The sequence below is a fragment of the Crinia signifera genome, chromosome 2 (assembly GCF_055691185.1).
Source record: "Crinia signifera chromosome 2, ASM5569118v1, whole genome shotgun sequence".
Taxonomy (NCBI): Eukaryota; Metazoa; Chordata; class Amphibia; order Anura; family Myobatrachidae; genus Crinia; species Crinia signifera.
Window position 1 is genome coordinate 324,876,636 of NC_139218.1, and position 17,376 is coordinate 324,894,011.

The 17,376-nt window shown below is 45.0% G+C and overlaps 1 protein-coding gene across 3 annotated transcripts in view; it reads right to left on the minus strand.

Moving 5' to 3' along the window:
- The window catches only part of LOC146057718 (retinol dehydrogenase 7-like), a 41,589-nt gene extending 30,098 nt beyond the window's left edge, over window positions 1-11,491 (minus strand). The window contains exons 1-3 of one of the 3 annotated variants that reach the window (XM_083169319.1): window positions 11,347-11,491; window positions 6,974-7,062; window positions 1,959-2,033 (exon numbers count right to left, since the gene is read on the minus strand). The gene's annotated coding sequence lies outside the window, so the exon portion shown is untranslated. The remainder of the gene's footprint in view (window positions 1-1,958; window positions 2,034-6,973; window positions 7,063-11,346) is intronic. The other 2 variants (XM_083169320.1, XM_083169321.1) reach the window with 2 other exon arrangements.
- Window positions 11,492-17,376: the final 5,885 nt, after the last annotated feature.

Here is a 17,376-nt window from a genome sequence, read left to right on the forward strand (position 1 = left end):
CACTACTGCGATCTCTCGGTTCAGAGGCTCAGTGGCTCAGGACCTGCCCGGGCGGCAGGGTCGGTGTACATGTATTGGATCGCATGCGACCCCTGTTCCCCACCACCGGGAGGGAGGTACGAGGTCCCCACACCCCACACTGGTCCCCCCTATGTTCTAATTATTGCCCAGGCTCAGATGTGCATAGCTGGGTAATGATTCCGGTGAAGGAGCCCACACCTTTAACTAACCTTTAAATCACCTTTTCCAGTGTTGGAACTGAGATTTACTGTTTGGAGCAAGTTCAATGGTGATCAATGTTTCTACTGGAGTTTACATTGGCAGCAATCACCTGTACTGGCCTAAGCCTGTGATTTGCTGTTTGGAGTGTTGGGAAGATATTGTACTTTGTACTTGGCTTTTACCTTTAGGCTATGATGAAATAACATTTTCTATCGGGCTGTATCATTTATTAAATTGCCGTCCTGTCTACCATGATTGTGCCTCTATGTTCCATGTGCTACTGTACAGTATATACCATGTGCTATATCTATGTGCTATATACCATGTGCTACTGTATAATATATACCATGTGCTATATCCATGTGCTATATATCATGTGCTATATCCTTTTAAACTGCCGTGTGTGTGCTACTGCTCTTTTGGTTAGTTTAGCCAGTCAGCTCACTACAGCTGTTGGCCAATATTAATAAAAACAATAATGTGAGCTGTGATATGGTATTATTAATGCTAGAAATTCCATAAGAACAAAAAGGTCAAATATGATTTTAGACATATTTATTATTAAAGAAATCCATGTAAATACCCATAACAACTTGAGGGTACACATAACCAAAACATGAGGATTTAGAACCAGGACACTAAGGTCTGTCCACAACTTTCATTATTACATCTTCCAACATAGTTGACAGTAGAGATGTGCAGGATCAGATTTACCTGGATTTACCAGTATCTTAAAATGGGATTTTATTGGCTATCCAGCTGTTACATGTTTTGGATCCAAAACATGTGATAGCTGATAACCAATAAGATCCCGTTTTAAGATCCGGTTAAATCCAAACCAGCACATCTCTAGTTGACAGATATATTGTAGAGTATACTATATAAATAACAATATTCATCATTAACTTAATGTTTTTTTGTAGTTATTCAGCATCAGATTATTTAGGCTACTGAAATATGGCCAGGAAAAAAAAGCCACCCAATACCTTATTATTTTGGTGTGCATTATAAAACAAAGCTATTATTGAAACCTATTCCCAATTACACAATGGAACAGTATGTTAAAATAACCGCCTAGACACTGCAGAACTATGTGCACCAAGGGTTAAGAACCACTTATAGAACATGCAATACAACTCGGAAATGTACACTGTTGCACTGTCTCAATCAGCAATACTGTACATTTTCTGTCTTCTTCCCCATTCAATGGAGAACCTCTCCAGGCTGAAGACCAAATCTGTGGTCTTCAGCCTGGAGAGGTTCTCCATTGAAGGGGAAGAAGACAGAAAATCTATTGCTGATTGAGACAGCACAACAGTGTACATCTTCGAGTTCTATTCCCAATTACACTAATACAGTTTGGCAAAACTAATAGAAATCAGCCCTGTTACAGTTCTTGTCCAGGTGAAAATAATCTTGAGAAAAGATGTTCTAAGGTTAAATTACAATTCTCAGTTGAAAACACTGATGGAAAAATCATTACAGATAATGAAAGGCGAGATTTCCACACCGCAAATGACAAATACAGACATCCCACTATTATGCTAATTTAGGGGGAGGTGGCAGTTATGGTTAAAAATAAATAGTATCAGATTTCACTAACTCAAATTGTGCAAAAAAAAAAGGAAGAAGAGGAATCATGGAATAATCCTAGAAAAATTGAGATACATTGAAGCCCCAACTGTGATACATATAGGGCTATTAGGTCTTTAGGATTAACGATGTATAGAACTCACCTCTAATCCAGAATATATTTAATAGATTTCAAGTAGCACAGGCTTGGTACAGTACAGCTCACATTCACTGTAGTGCTAGAGAGAGAGAGAAGTGATCTACTAAATAAACACACCAGTACTTTTAATCAAGAAAAGGTGGAGAACAAATCAACACTCCGCAGCCAAACTCAGCGACACACCTGTGACCTGTGAGCAGTTGTACTAGGGAAAAGCATGTGTTTTATGCTTTTGGTTCATTGCATTATTAATCTATTTTATATATAGTATTATTAAAGGAAGGTACATTTGAATTACAAAAATGTTACTGTATATTAAGAGGCTTATGGTGTGTACACATGATGAGATTCCCTTGCTATTCGACTTAAGATTCGAGTGCTATGCAATCTTTGCTATCTCTGTACTTTTAAATTACAATTCATACAATCAGCATTAGATTTGCACTATATGGTCATATGGTCATTGCTGCCCGTCTACCTGGGTCTACAATGGGCCTGATGGAGCTATAGCTCCAGGCTCACTCTCCAAATAGGCCCATTTTGTAGCTGACTGTCAGGGCTTTCCAACGAGACCAGCCCCGCGTCGCTAGCCCCCCGGGAACCGGAGATACCGCCAGGCAAACCTGGAACGTTTTCCCCATAAAATAACATGGGACCCGCTAATTCCGACCTCCACCCGGTTCCAACGGCTGCCAGTTCCCCCTCCGGCATCACAGAAACTTGAGGTTGATCTCAGTCGAACCCAAATCGCTGGGCCTTCAATCTGATAGCTGGTCCATATGGGTTAATTGGTTCTAGAGATATTGCAGGTAAAACTATTTTTTGAAACTATTTCTGAAATGTAATTTCATGGCTGATCATGTTGTTTGAGGGCAGATTTCTCTGGAACCAAACGGCCCAGTTTCACGGGACCAAAATCATTCGAAGGCTACATGTGAATGGGTCAGTTGGTTCCAAAGATATAGCTGGTTGTTTAAAGGGGGGTGGGGGTGGTTTTCTCTCCCCCTCACACCAGAAAATGCAGGAACTAGGCTGGTGTAAAAGGGGCCAGTCCGAGAATGTCCCTGCATGATCCTGGGACCATATTAGCTGCATTTTCTGGTATGAAAGGGGTATTATTTCAAATAGCCGGGACCTGCAGTGCTCTGAATACAGCCGGGCAGCCCCCTGCTCTCTGCCCGGCTGTTAATGTCATTTCTGCCCGGCGGCGACTGTCCCCCAGTTACCGCGAGCATGTATTCCCCCTTGGCAATGAGCATGGAACCCCTGGCAATGAACATGGAACCCCTGGCAATGAACATGTAGGTAAGCAACACTTATGTAGCATCATTTTTAATAGGCATTATGGTGTTTGGCATAATACGTAATGGAGATTATGGTGTGAGGCTTAATATGTAATGAGCATTATGGTGTAAATTTTTAATGTGCGCCTTTGGCGCGCAATGCCCCTATTTATGAAGCATATTGTGCATTATTGCTCAATCTGTTTGGTATAGTGCAGGCATGTCCAAACTATGGCCCTCCAGCTGTGAAACTACAAGTCCCATCATGCATTGCCACAGTTTTGCAATTAGGGAATGCTAAAACTATGTCAAGGCATGCTGGGACGTGTAGTTTCACAACAGCTGGAGGGCCACTGTTTGGACATGCCTGGTATAGTGTGTATTTTGGCTCAATCCATGTGGCAAAATGTGAATTTTGCCTTAATCTGTGTGGCATAATGTGAATTTTGACTCCATCTGTGTGTCATAGTGTGAATTTTTGCTCAATCGGTGTGAATTTTGTCTCATTCCATGTGGCATAATGTGTAAGAGGCAAGTACAGTATAAGGGGTTACTATTGTGTTGCATGATTTGTATAAGGGGTATATGGTGTGGTAAATTTAGGTTACCACATAAAAGGTGCTGACATACTGTCTACCGAGTTTCGGTTTTCAGTATTTTTTATGACTGGAGTGCCGTCTCACCTCGCAAGTATCTTAGGACATCGGTGTCCTGTGGGTGCACCTTTGGAGTGCACCCGCCAATATATCTCCCTGCATTTTTCTTATGCCAGCCCCCTGCATTTTACAGGTATATATAATTAGTTGAAAGTATTTACACAAATAGAGACACACCCATGAGCAGACCACCCAAACAGAACACTGGTCACGTCCCCCCACATTATTAGATGCTGGCCACAACCCCTGTTATTGCGCATAATAGGCCCTTGATAATTTTCAGCTCCAGGCCCATTTAGACCTTAATCTGGCTCTGTCAAAATCTAATGTCAAATCTCACCGTGTGTACACAGCATTAAGTCAAATAGCAAGAGAATCTCACCGTGTGTACACACCATTAGTGTTGATAGAAAAAGTCTCTATATGTCCTATCTGTTTATCAGCAAAGATGTGTCTGCAACTAACATATGATACATTTTAAATCAAGCACAAAGCAAAAAAGTCACAGTCATCATTGTCAACTTGCACTTGGGGCCTTATTCTGGTTGACTCGCAATGATACGAATTTGCATCCTTGCGAGTGACCATAACCTTGCATTGCGAATGGTTAGCTGGCGCCATCCATTCACAAGCAGGATTTGTTTGCAAGGGTTGCGAATAGATGTTTTACATGAACATCCATTCGCATGCCAGTGGGAACCTCCCCTCATCTTTCAATGGTCGCCGACAATCGAATGATGGCAAAGGCGCACGCATATGTAAGGATTCTTCAGACCACCCTTATATATGCGTGTAGAATTCAAGGGAATTGGGCGGGCAGCTGACAACCAGTTATGTAAGCTGTCCGCCCCCCGCACGTGCATCACGGACACATAAGCATGTGTACGCCCAGCGTTTTCATGGGAACGCCCATGAAACGCTGGGCGTTCACATATACTAATGGCCCAGGCCAGCAGACCATGCCCCTCTTCACCCCCTGCTTGCAGGCTGGGAGTGTGCACTCAGCGAACAGACTTTTCCCTGAGTTCGCATGCACCCAGCATATACACATGCGCAGAAATGCTGCTGCACATGTACTTATGCAAAATATCAGTCCCCGAGCGAGTCAACCTGAATAAGGGTTTTGGTGGAAAATGTACACCTTGTAGGTAATTTATTTCATGCTCCATGTCAAAATAAGACATTGCATTGGAGAGGGGGAAACCAGAATATAACCCTAAGAAGAAACAAAGTTCATCTACAATATGGGGCCCTAACTTCGAAGGGCCTCAACGTGTACTTTGAGATTGCTGCATTTCTATAAATATATATACAATATGAGTCAAGTTTTTGAGGAAAAGATATGGATCGGTTTTATAGTATGCCGTTCCATCAGAACTACCTTCACTCTTATTACGGACAATTGAATGACTGTTCCGTTTATACCCTTTTATTCCTCATTCCACACCTCAAATACTATTAACTTGAAAAATTGGATTTAACTATCTTAAACTATAAGGTTTATACATTTACTAACCAGTCTATTAGTTACATTCTATATTTATAACACCCTTAGTTCACTAATAATATGCTATATTATATTTAGTATATTTTATTAATAACTTTCAATAATTTTATTTTGATTATTAGATGCATTAATATACCAATATTTTATTTTAATTTTGATATCATTAATAAACCTTTATTTTGTCACTGTTTTATGTACTGTACCCTATTGTTTGCTGTTTATTGTCACTTCAAAAAGACATCCCCTTGGAGATGCCTATAAGAATCCTGTGCAAGAGGTAGTCTAAATATTCAATATGTCTCTAGCACCGAAAAACAAAGATCGACCCAACAGGAAATGTTTTAATGACCCACAGACTACAACATGGTCGGAGAGTGTGTGCGGAAATAGACATACGGCCACCCGACAGCAAGCAGAAGTGTCAAGGTACACGGAAGTAAGGCTAGCAGTGCCGTATACTGATGAAGATGAGATGTTCAAAAATGGGCAGGAGTGACAGAGAGGCAGCAAGGGCAGAGATGACAAGGATGAGATGCCCAAAGTTGGGCAGAAGTGACGGAAAGGCCGCAAAGGTGGAAGGGAGTTAGAGGCTGCAAGCACAGGCGGAAAAAGCGCAGCACCTGCAATGAGGGTGACAGCAATGGATGAAAGTGAGAGTGTGGATGGAAATGACATAGTGCCCATACATGGGCAGGACCTACATGAAGAAACGTGATTGGTAAATCCTGTATTTGGCTACGTATTTAAATATCACCAAGCAGGGTAATCAGCTAAAAACAATATCCTGAAGAAGCCACACCATGTGAAACTAGTCGACATATTGTGGACACACTGATCCCGCCGACACTGTTTTGTGCAATTACGGCGCCCACAGGTAGTCTGCAAGAAGACCCTCTGCACCTTCATATATAAGGTACTGACTTTTCATGTCATTCATCAAGGACTTTATTCGAAGCAACCTTGGGACAATATCCCCACCAATACTGGACTAGTTAAATGTATGTTTGTCTTGTCTCACCCACTCCCTTGTAATATTGTATACCGGTATTAGGCACATGTACATATTTATATATACAATATTGTGAGAATCATTATTTTAATACCCTTTTACTATTTCATTGCCTAATAAAATTATATATCATTAATTAGATCGGAGTCAACTTGCACATGTGTTTATACCCATCACAAAATTGTGATCCTTCTATATTTTTATAGGACTACGGTTAAGGTAAATTGCAAGTTGTAAACCCCATTTCTTTTGTATAAGATCCACCAGGTAGTGTAATGTTACCCATACACCCATCTGCTAGCCTTACCCCTGGTCCAATAGCGCAGTGTCCAGTGGCAAACGTAGGGTTTTTAGAGGGGGGGTTTCCAAATGTAATCCAAAAATGCCTCCTGTTAGGGTACTCTGTATACATAGTGATGTTGAAGAGTGCCCACGTGTGCACCTACCCATGATTATACAAGGCCGGACATTAAAGGTGATAGCCTGGGGACTTCCCGACCACCTTACAAGCTGATACTGGGCCATAACTTTCCATTTCTGCTAAAGCTGGTTACTTGCCATTACCTTAGCAAACAGTCAGCAGTTGTGGTGTCTCAGGAGCCAGAGAACCAAAAGCTTAGAGTTCAGGAGAGCTACTGCAGCCACTGAATCACCTGAGGAAAAAGAGACTGATGTTCACTGGAAGCCTGTTGGTGAGAAAGTATCATTGCAGGACTTTGGGCGAGACCAGTGGGATGATAAAGATCTGGGTGATGCCTGAGAAACTGTGAAAGTGGTTAATGGTAGGGTGGACGATGCTTTGCCAACAGAGGGTGCACCATATCTTGTTTTGAAAAACGAGTTTCTATATTGTGTGACTACTTTACAGGGGAATAGGGTAGAACAGCTGTTAGTTCCCCCAAAACTCGGGCAGATGGTATGAGGAGCTGCACACACACATCTATGAGGTGGCCCTTTATTGGAGGAGAAAACTCTCCAATGCATACAATTGACATTATTTTGGCCGCGCATCCAGGCAGCAGTCAAAAAGTATTTCCAGGAATGCGAAGTATGTCAGAAGACAGGACCCTGTGCCTTTTGAGAGAACTGGAATTGATCTGATAGGGCCAGTGGAAAAATCAATACATAGTAGTGGTAGCGGATTGTGCCACCAGATACCCAGAGGATGTACCACCAGAGGAATAACCCCATGGTCTTAGCCTTCAGGTGCTTTAAGGTTCTGCAATAACTTTTGTAAGTTAAATCATGTCTCTTGCTTTTATTCGTACCCTATTACCTGGGTTGATGAGCTCATGGAAAATTTAGCAAAGAGCCAGGGTCTTACCACTCTCGATTTAACAAAAGGGTATTGGAAGATTCCTTTGACTGAAGGTGCTAAAGCAAACATGGACTTCTCTAACACAGAGGGCTTATTCCAGTATCAAGTGCTGCCATTTGGTTTACATGGTGCCACAGCAACCTTCCAGAGAGCTATGAACAAGTTGCTCTGGCCCCACAGGAAATATTAGTAATATTATTATAATATTAAGTGGGCAGCGGAGTTATTAGTATTATTTGTTCAGTTGAGAGTTTTATACATCACAGACCATGTGCCCTTGCAATGGATGCACAAGAACAAAGAGTTAATGCTTGTGTGGCCCGTCCATTTTTGGCCTTACAGCCATTTAAGTTTGAGGTGCGGCATTGTCCTGGGAAATAGCACCTCAATGCGGATGCCCTTTCCAAGAGGTATGTAGGTCCCAATCTCCCAAGTAACCCTATGGTAAAGCTGGGGGAGGGGGGGGGAGGACAAGGTGGGTGACCACTGGAAAGTAGTGTAGGGCTGTGTATCTGGGTGGATAACACAAGTATATGTGGGCAGGGAGCTTGCCTGAAAAAATCTTGGCTTCACCAGTGTAGCAGTGTAGTTGAAGCTAAGGGGGGAGGGATGTGGCAGGGACAGCATATTTTCACATCAGGGTAATGTGCAAGATCCAGTCCAAGTTTTAGAGCAGCAACAGGAAAATTAGATCCAGTCCAGGTTTCCTAAATTGATATGTTCAAGGTTTGGCTGATTAGCAGCACCTATGGCGTCATGGTATAGGTGTGTCAGGGACAGGAGGTCATTGCTCCCAATGCTGAAAAAGTAGCTGGATGAAAGGCTGGTAATGTAATATTACGTTAGGTGCTTTGGTGTTTACCCTGACTGTGAAATCTGTGGAAAACTCTGCAATGCTGTAACCTTGTCTGCTGAGCTGTTTACTTGCCACAAAATAAAGACACAGACTTCATTTTTATCCAGTGAATGCAATTCGGGATGCAGTCAAAATCCTGACGGTCAAAATCCCAAATGGGTCATAATACCGACAAGGACAAAATCCTGACAAGGACAAAATCCCCACATTTAAAATCCCGACAAGGTCAAAATACTGACATATAGAATGTACAGGTGAAACTGTTAACATGACTTTGGGTCGACAGGTCGACATGGGTATTTTCACTGTTTTTTGACCTGACATATGCCGACAGGCGGTATTTCATGCCCTTCCATCAACTAGGGCGTGGTGGGAGAATAAAATAGTGTGCCGAGCACAGCGAGGCACCGTGCCCGAAGCATTGCGAGCGATGCGAGGGCCTGCGGCTCACCTCCAACTGTGCCCATGTCGACTGTGTTGACATTCGGGTCAAAAAACCCAATTCGACCTCGCGACCTGTCGACCCAAAGCCATGTTGACAGCTTCACCTGCACATTCTATATGTCAGTATTTTGACCATGTCGAGATTTTGTCCTTGTCGGTATTTTAAATGTCATGATTTTGTCCTTGTCGGTATTATGACCCATTCGGGATTTTGACCCTATCGGAATTTTGACTGTCGTGATTTCATACCGAATCCTGCAATTCATATATACATGTATACAGTATATACCATTACCCCATCTGTGGGCAACACGGATGGTGTAATGGTTAGCATTACTGCCTCACTGCGCTGAGGTCATGGGTTCGATTCCCACCTTGAATCTAACTGTGCAGAGCTTGTATATTCTCCCTGTGCTTGTGTGGGTTTCCTCCAGGTACTCCAGTTTCCTCCCACAATCCAAAAATATACTGGTAGGTTAATTGGCTCCCAACAAAATTCACCCTAGAATGTGTGTGCGTGTAAATGTGGTAGGGAATATAGATTGTAAGCTCCACTGGGGCAGGGACTGATGTGAATGTTCAAATATTCTCTGTAAAGCGCTGTGGAATATGTGTGTGCTATATAAGAAACTGTTAATAAATAAATAAAATATATACTGCACCTATATAATTGCTGTAGTGTGCTTACTTTTTTTCTTTTGTGTTTATTATAGTACTATAGTCAGGGCAGCCGAGAGGTATGTCGTGCCCCGGTAAAAAATGTTTTGGATGGCCTAAGTATGGGAGGTGTGGCCACCTACCATGATTAATGTTTCGAGTGTGTGAAAAAACTATCTAAAGTCGAGACGGGTATGTCATTGTCCCCCTCCCTAAGCAGCAGCAGTGGCAGCATCAGCACACACCCACAGTCCCGGGAGGGACGGAGGGGGAAGGGGGGTCGGAGCAGGGCCTATTCAGCAAGCCCGGGCCTGGGTAATTAGTACCTGCTCCCCCCACCCCTTGGCAGCCCTGACTATAGTTTACACCTGACATGGCAGGGCAGACTCCTGAATGACAATAGATGGAACTAGACATGCCCTTTGGGTGGAGCATGACAAACCCCTCAACGCCTTTGTGCGGCACATTCTGCTGCCACCTGGAATCTCCCTGAAACTAATTTAAAAAGTAGACAAGCATGGGTAACATTTATCAAGTGTAATCTATAAAATGATATGTAGCAACTGATTGACAGTCATGGGCAACGTCTCCACTGACAGACTTCTCCACACGTATCACTGCTTCATACATTTCCCACTCACTGCTTAATGTGACTTGGAGGCAGAGCTGATCTGCTGACTGACAGCTAAGTGAAGCCAGCAAGGCAGGCCAGCCCACCTGGACACACACTCAGGAGGTCATTCTGGTTGACTCACAAAGCTGCGAAATTCTCAGCTTTGCAAGTCAACTGAACGCCACCAGCACAAATGCCCCCCCCCCCCCGCACAGCAAATATCCCCACACGCATGCAAATGGATGTTTTGCATGTACATTGCTGATGGTCACTGGCCATGGAATGATTTCTAAAGGGCTTGCAAATTTAAGTCACTCTCTGGTGACTCAGATTTGCGGCACCCTGCTACGGGAAGAGGACGGGCAGCTGACATCAGGTGACATCAGCTGCCCGCCCCCTGCACCTGCATCATGGCCGAAATACCATGGGAACGACCAGCTTTTTCATGGAGATGCCCATAAAACGCTGGGCATTCCCATGGGCGGGTCCCGTACCCACTGCCCCCCCGTCCCCATGCTCCGTGGGCCGATGACTAACCAAGTCGCAGCGTCTGTTCGCAAACAGAGCCTGCATATGAGCATAAATGTTTATGCGCATGCACAGTAGCAAACCTTCGCAGTGATCAAACCAGAATAACCTCCTCACTGTATGCACTGTATGTGTGTGTGAGCCGGGGCGATGCAGAGGGCTGCTGGCCTAGCTGACAGTGTTTCAGTCTTGCACAGCAGATGCAGCACTGGGTCTGCAAACATAAAAAATCTGACCCATGGCAAAGATTGATTTCAGAAAATCATCTGTGCCCGGCCTTCGATGGAAAAACTAGTTAGTATCTGTTGGCAACCATCAATGTTTTCTAATTATCGATGGTTGATAACCGGCCCTAATCTTGAGAGTGGAGGAGAGGTCCACAAGTAGTGGGTTATCTGTCACAATGTCAGGACCTGTAACTGAAGCACTGAGAACTGAGCTGGAGAAGCCTAGTGTGGAGATTGCAGAGGGCACTGTATAAAGTGGGATTAGTTTATTGCCTCTCTTGGTCTCTCACTTACCTCAGCTGCAGAAGAAAAACTGCTAAACCCTGATGTAGCAGCTTGAGGTAGCAGGGAACATGAAGCAGGAGCCCGCAGCTGTGTGTAGACGAGCAGCTGTAGCTTCAATGCACAGGCCATTTGAAACTAGTCCAAAGGGGCAGAAATGACTGACAGGATTGCCAGCCATAGCTAGAGGGGGAGAGCTTTACAACCTACCAATAGCAGGAGGAGGCAGAAGAAAGAGGAGCTCACATATTGGGATAAGGATTTGGGTTGAAGCCAGATTCTGGATAAGACTTTTCACATAACAGAAACAGCACAGGGATTGTGCTTTCAGCAGTTAACCCTACCATTACTGCAGCGCAGCAAGTGAGCTAATGCACATTGTTCAGCTTTGTTATAGCTTCAGGAAACATAGGGGATGATTTAACATTATTTTTTGCTAAAACAATGTAAAAAGGAGTGTTTTCACAAGCTCATCACTATGTCAAAACAAAACAAAAAAACGTATACACACCTTCCCAGAGATCAGTGCTCCAGTGAGGACTGCCAGTCATTAGGGCTCTGCACCATAGGCAAATCTAGGGGGTGGTCCGGGGGTGCACAGGACCATTTTGTAGCTGAGGGATGGGGCTTTCCAACGAGCCGAGCCTCGTGTCTCTAGCCCCTTGGGAACCGGAGATACTGCCAAGCAAAGCTGGAACGTTTTCCCTATAGGATAACATGGGACCCGCTAATTCCAACCCCCACCCAGTTCAACGGCTGCCAGTTCCCCCTTCGGCATCACTGAAGCTTGAGGTTGATCTCAGTCGAACCCAAATCGCTGGGCCTTCAATCTGATACCAGGCTGGACCCATATGGGTTAATTGGTTCCAGGGATATTGAGGTTAAACCGTTTTTTTTTTTATTATTATTTATTTATTAAATTTTATGACTGTTTATGTTCTTTGAGGGGAGATTTCTCTGGAACCAAACAGCCCAGTTTCACGGGACCAAAATCATTCGAAGCCAACTCAAAAGTTCTTCAATATGATACTGGTCTCATTTAAATGGATCAGTTGGTTCCGAAGATATAGCTGTAAGGTTAAAGGGGGGTAGGGAGAGGGGAGTGGTTGTCTCTCCCCCTCACACCAGAAAATGCAGGGACTAGACTGGTGTATAAGGGGTCAGCCTGGGAATGTCCCTGCATGATCCTGGGACCATATTCTCGGGTAAATCCCTGCATTTTCTGTTGTGAAAGGGGTATTATTTCAAACAGCCGTGACCTGCAGTGCTCTGAATACAGCCGGGCAGCCCCCTGCTCTCTGCCCAGCTGTCAATGACTGTCACCCCTGCAGCTTCCGCTCCAATTCTTCTCCCCGCTTTCACCTCAGCCCGACCCCCCCCCCCTTTGTGCCGGCGCCCTGCGTGCCCCCCGACGTCACGCACAACAACAGCGCGCACAATATTTCAAATGTCCTCTCGGCTAGAGGGGACACCAGGAGGGGAGTGGAAGCGTGCTCTGCGCTGCACTCTGCTCCTCTCCCCATAGAAGCAGCTGCACCGCTCTCCATCTCTCCCTGCAGCAGCAGCGAAGGCTCATATAAAAATTTACAGTAAGTGGTGTGAGGTGAGCAGACTGACAGTGAGACTGTAATTATGATATTTTATTATTTGTAGTGATGAATGTACACTTTAGTCAGTATGTACCCTCTCGTACTCTATAGATATGTCGGTTCCCCATATATGTGTGTGTATTTCCAGATCATATAGTATTAGGCTGTAGAACTCCACAGTAATTAATGTACATTTTAGCCCTCTTGTTCTCTGCAGATGTTTCTATTCCCCATATCTGTGTGTACCATAGTATTAGACTGTATGTTACCCAAATATGGTCGGACAGGAAATACCCATGAAAGAACAGTGTATGATTTCACCAAAATGTTATGTCCAATTACCATACTATTGTTCCTGCTATTTACAGGAGGGTGATAGCTGAGGGACAATCTTCACAGGGGGTGATCAGCATATAACGTAATCAGCTTGTGGTTGTTCCTCCTTATTGACACCCCTTTGCATATCTCTGGACTCTAGTAGACTCTTTGGAGCCTGACCCAGCAGGGGGGGGCAGCAGCAGCAGATGGACAGGTGGGATATACCTGACTCTTGAATCCACCAATCAAGATCCACTGCAAGCCCACTTTTGGTTTGTGCACCGTGGGAATTTAGAAGGTTTTAAAATAACTTGTACACATGCCAGCTACTTATGTTAGTCGCAATCCTGTCTCAGGGGTCATACCCTCCACTGGATCTTGTAGAACACATCGTTTGCCCGGGAAGGGGGCATCCTACTAAGCTCTGGTGTGGAGCGTCCGGTGCTGTGTGGATTTACACAGGTTTTGGCTATCACTGCGGTGTGGAATAAGTGATAGTTTTGTGATTGGGAACTGCTGCTACAAGGACTGCCATTTTGGACTGCTACCCGATAACGTTTATATGCTACATTTTGCCTCTTGTTCCTGTCTTTGTCTACCTGTGTGTGCTTTGGAAAATAAACCGATATTTTGGTTTCATCTGCTCGGTGTCTGAGTGATTGACGATCCCGTATCCTCACATTTGGCGGCAGCGACAGTGGGATCATTCGGACACCAACCATCGAGCACAGAAAGCACAGAGAACAGAGGATCAGACCATATGTAAGGAAACGGAAAATGCAATAAGGTGAAGTTCAGCAAGGGAGCAGGTGTCATTCCTGTGAAAGGGAAAATGTTTCCAAGGAAAGAAAATCGATGCCTCAAGACCCCTGGAGCAGAGGAGCTCAGGGATGGAGGTTCTTCAGTGTATCGGCAGGCTGGGAAGCCAGATCTGTTATTTATTGTCAGAAAAATGCAGTATATCTGGGAGTACTGGGAAGAAGCTCAGCAGATGATCAGCGGGTGGAGAGTATCCAGCATACAGGACAAGTTGTGTTACCTGGGGGATGCATTCCTGCACTGTAAAGGTGAGGCCACCTCGTGGAATCTGCTGGGGGAGCCAGAGTTTGTAGAATTTACAGAGGAAGTGATTGCTACAGTTACCCAGATGCTACAAAGAGGACAATATTCTGAGGCTGAAGGACAAGTCCAGAATAAATTGATGCCCCAGATAGAACCAGAGGAAAGGTCTAGAAGGGGGCTACTGCAATCTGGGCAGACAACCGAGGGGTCTGACACAGAATTATTTGTTACCACAAGAGAAGGGTCGTTGTCAGGGGGGCCCCTAACTGCCCTTGAAGAAATGAGTATGGAGGAGCTGATAGCAGAATGTCAGCTGCGAGGTATACCCGTCCAATCCTGCACGCGCAGGGAAATCATCCAGCAGATCCTTCAAGATCAGGGGGATCCTACAAAAGCATTTACCGATTATCGGGCATGGATCCTCCATTTCGGTGCACCGCTGAGTGTGTGGAAACAATTGGAGTGTCTGGAGGAGTGCTTTATTGTGGCAGAGGAAGAGGCGATTGATCACAGGCTCCTGGACACCCCAGCATGGCGAGACCAGTGTCGCAGGGTGGCTGATGAAATGCACCGCCTGCAACAGCTTCTCCCACAGCCTAGGGAAGAAGCTGGTCAGTGTTCTATACTGGGGGAGGTTATCCCCAAAGTGAAGGAAGTGGGGCCCGTTAGCCAGGCACCCCAGGAGGAGCTGCACTACAGATTCCCTTTTGCTGAGATGGAAGATGAAGAGCTATTATCCTGCTGCCAGGGGATCTATGAGGACTGCGTCCAAGAGGAGATCACCGTGGTTAGAGGAGTATTCGCCAACATCCAGGCCACAAGAATACCAGTCGCAGATGACGTCTTGTCTCAGGCTGCCCAGCATATTCAGCTGGGGAAGGAGGTTATCCAGGAGGAGGAGGTGTGCGCAGAAGTGGCTGCAGGTGAGCAACTGGCTTTGAAGGGGATAGAGCTGATACGGCCTGTCCTGCAGCCACCAGCGGAATTGTTCCTGATGGAGGGTCCCTCCTCAGCCCTGGGAATTGAGACCAAGTGCTGTACTGAAATTTGCCATGCCCCTAGTTTGGGTTTGAGGGAGGAAGGACTTGACAGAGGGGCGGAAGTGCCAGGGCCAGAGCCCCGATATTGGGCTGCCGTTTGGCAGATGTTCCTTGGGCTAGAGGGGGAGGTGGAAACTGCTCCCTGCCCCATTGTGCCAGAGGCAAAAGTATTAGCACACCCTATAGGTGTGCCCGGTGTAAAAGTTTACGATGTTGCAGAGGGGGGGTACCCATCATTTGAAGACGGGGAATTGCTAACTCACTTGTTAGTTAACATGCATAACTTATATTGTAATATTGCACTTGCTGGTTCTGCAAACCAGCCGCCTCTTACAAGATGGGTTTGGTATGATGTCACACTGTGGGACTCAGGCGGTGCACCTCTAGCCCAGATTCTCTGCTCTGAATCACACTGCTCCAGGTTGCAGGAACAACTGGTACAGTGACTAAAGATGTAGGGGAAGGAATGTGAGGTTAGCAGACTGACAGTGAGACTGTAATTATGATATTTTATTATTTGTAGTGATGAATGTACACTTTAGTCAGTCTGTACCCTCTCGTACTCTATAGATATGTCGGTTCCCCATATATGTGTGTGTATTTCCAGATCATATAGTATTAGGCTGTAGAACTCCACAGTAATTAATGTACATTTTAGCCCTCTTGTTCTCTGCAGATGTTTCTATTCCCCATATCTGTGTGTACCATAGTATTAGACTGTATGTTACCCAAATATGGTCGGACAGGAAATACCCATGAAAGAACAGTGTATGATTTCACCAAAATGTTATGTCCAATTACCATACTATTGTTCCTGCTATTTACAGGAGGGTGATAGCTGAGGGACAATCTTCACAGGGGGTGATCAGCATATAACATAATAAGCTTGTGGTTGTTCCTCCTTATTGACACCCCTTTGCATATCGCTGGACTCTAGTAGACTCTTTGGAGCCTGACCCAGCAGGGGGGGAGCAGCAGCAGCAGATGGACAGGTGGGATATACCTGACTCTTGAATCCACCAATCAAGATCCACTGCAAGCCCACTTTTGGTTTGTGCACCGTGGGAATTTAGAAGGTTTTAAAATGACTTGTACACATGCCAGCTCCTTATGTTAGTCGCAATCCTGTCTCAGGGGTCATACCCTCCACTGGATCTTGTGGAACACATCGTTTGCCCGGGAAGGGGGCATCCTACTAAGCTCTGGGATGGAGCGTCCGGTGCTGTGTGGATTTACACAGGTTTTGGCTATCACTGCGGTGTGGAATAAGTGATAGTTTTGTGATTGGGAACTGCTGCTACAAGGACTGCCATTTTGGACTGCTACCCGATAACGTTTATATGCTACATTTTGCCTCTTGTTCCTGTGTTTGTCTACCTGTGTGTGCTTTGGAAAATAAACCGATATTTTGGTTTCATCTGCTCGGTGTCTGAGTGATTGACGATCCCGTATCCTCACAAGTGGCACTTTTGGGGGCATTGCTTAAGGGACGCTACAAGTGGCGGTATGTGGGGGCATTAAGCATAATGTGTGGCTTAATGTGTAAGGGGCATTACGGTGTGCAGCATCATGTGTAAGAGGCATTATGTGTGCAGCATCATGTGTAAGGGGCATTATGTGTGCAGCATCATGTGTAAGGGACATTATGTGTGCAGCATCATGTGTAATGGGTACTATGGTGCGCGGCATTATGTGTAATGGGTACTATGGTGTGCAGCATCATGTGTAATGGGTACTATGGTGTGCGGCATCATGTGTAATGGGTACTATGGTGTGCGGCATCATGTGTAATGGGTACTATGGTGTGCGGCATCATGTGTAATGGGTACTATGGTGCCATCAAGCAAGAACTCCCTAGCAATGAGCACGTAGGTAAGCAGCACTTATGTGGCAAATATGTAATGGGCATTACGGTTTGTTATATAGTATGTAATGGGCATCATGATGTGTGGCACAATGTGTAATGGGCATTATGGTGTGTGGCCTTATGTGTAATTGGCATTATGGTGTGTGGCTTTATGTGTAATGGGTAT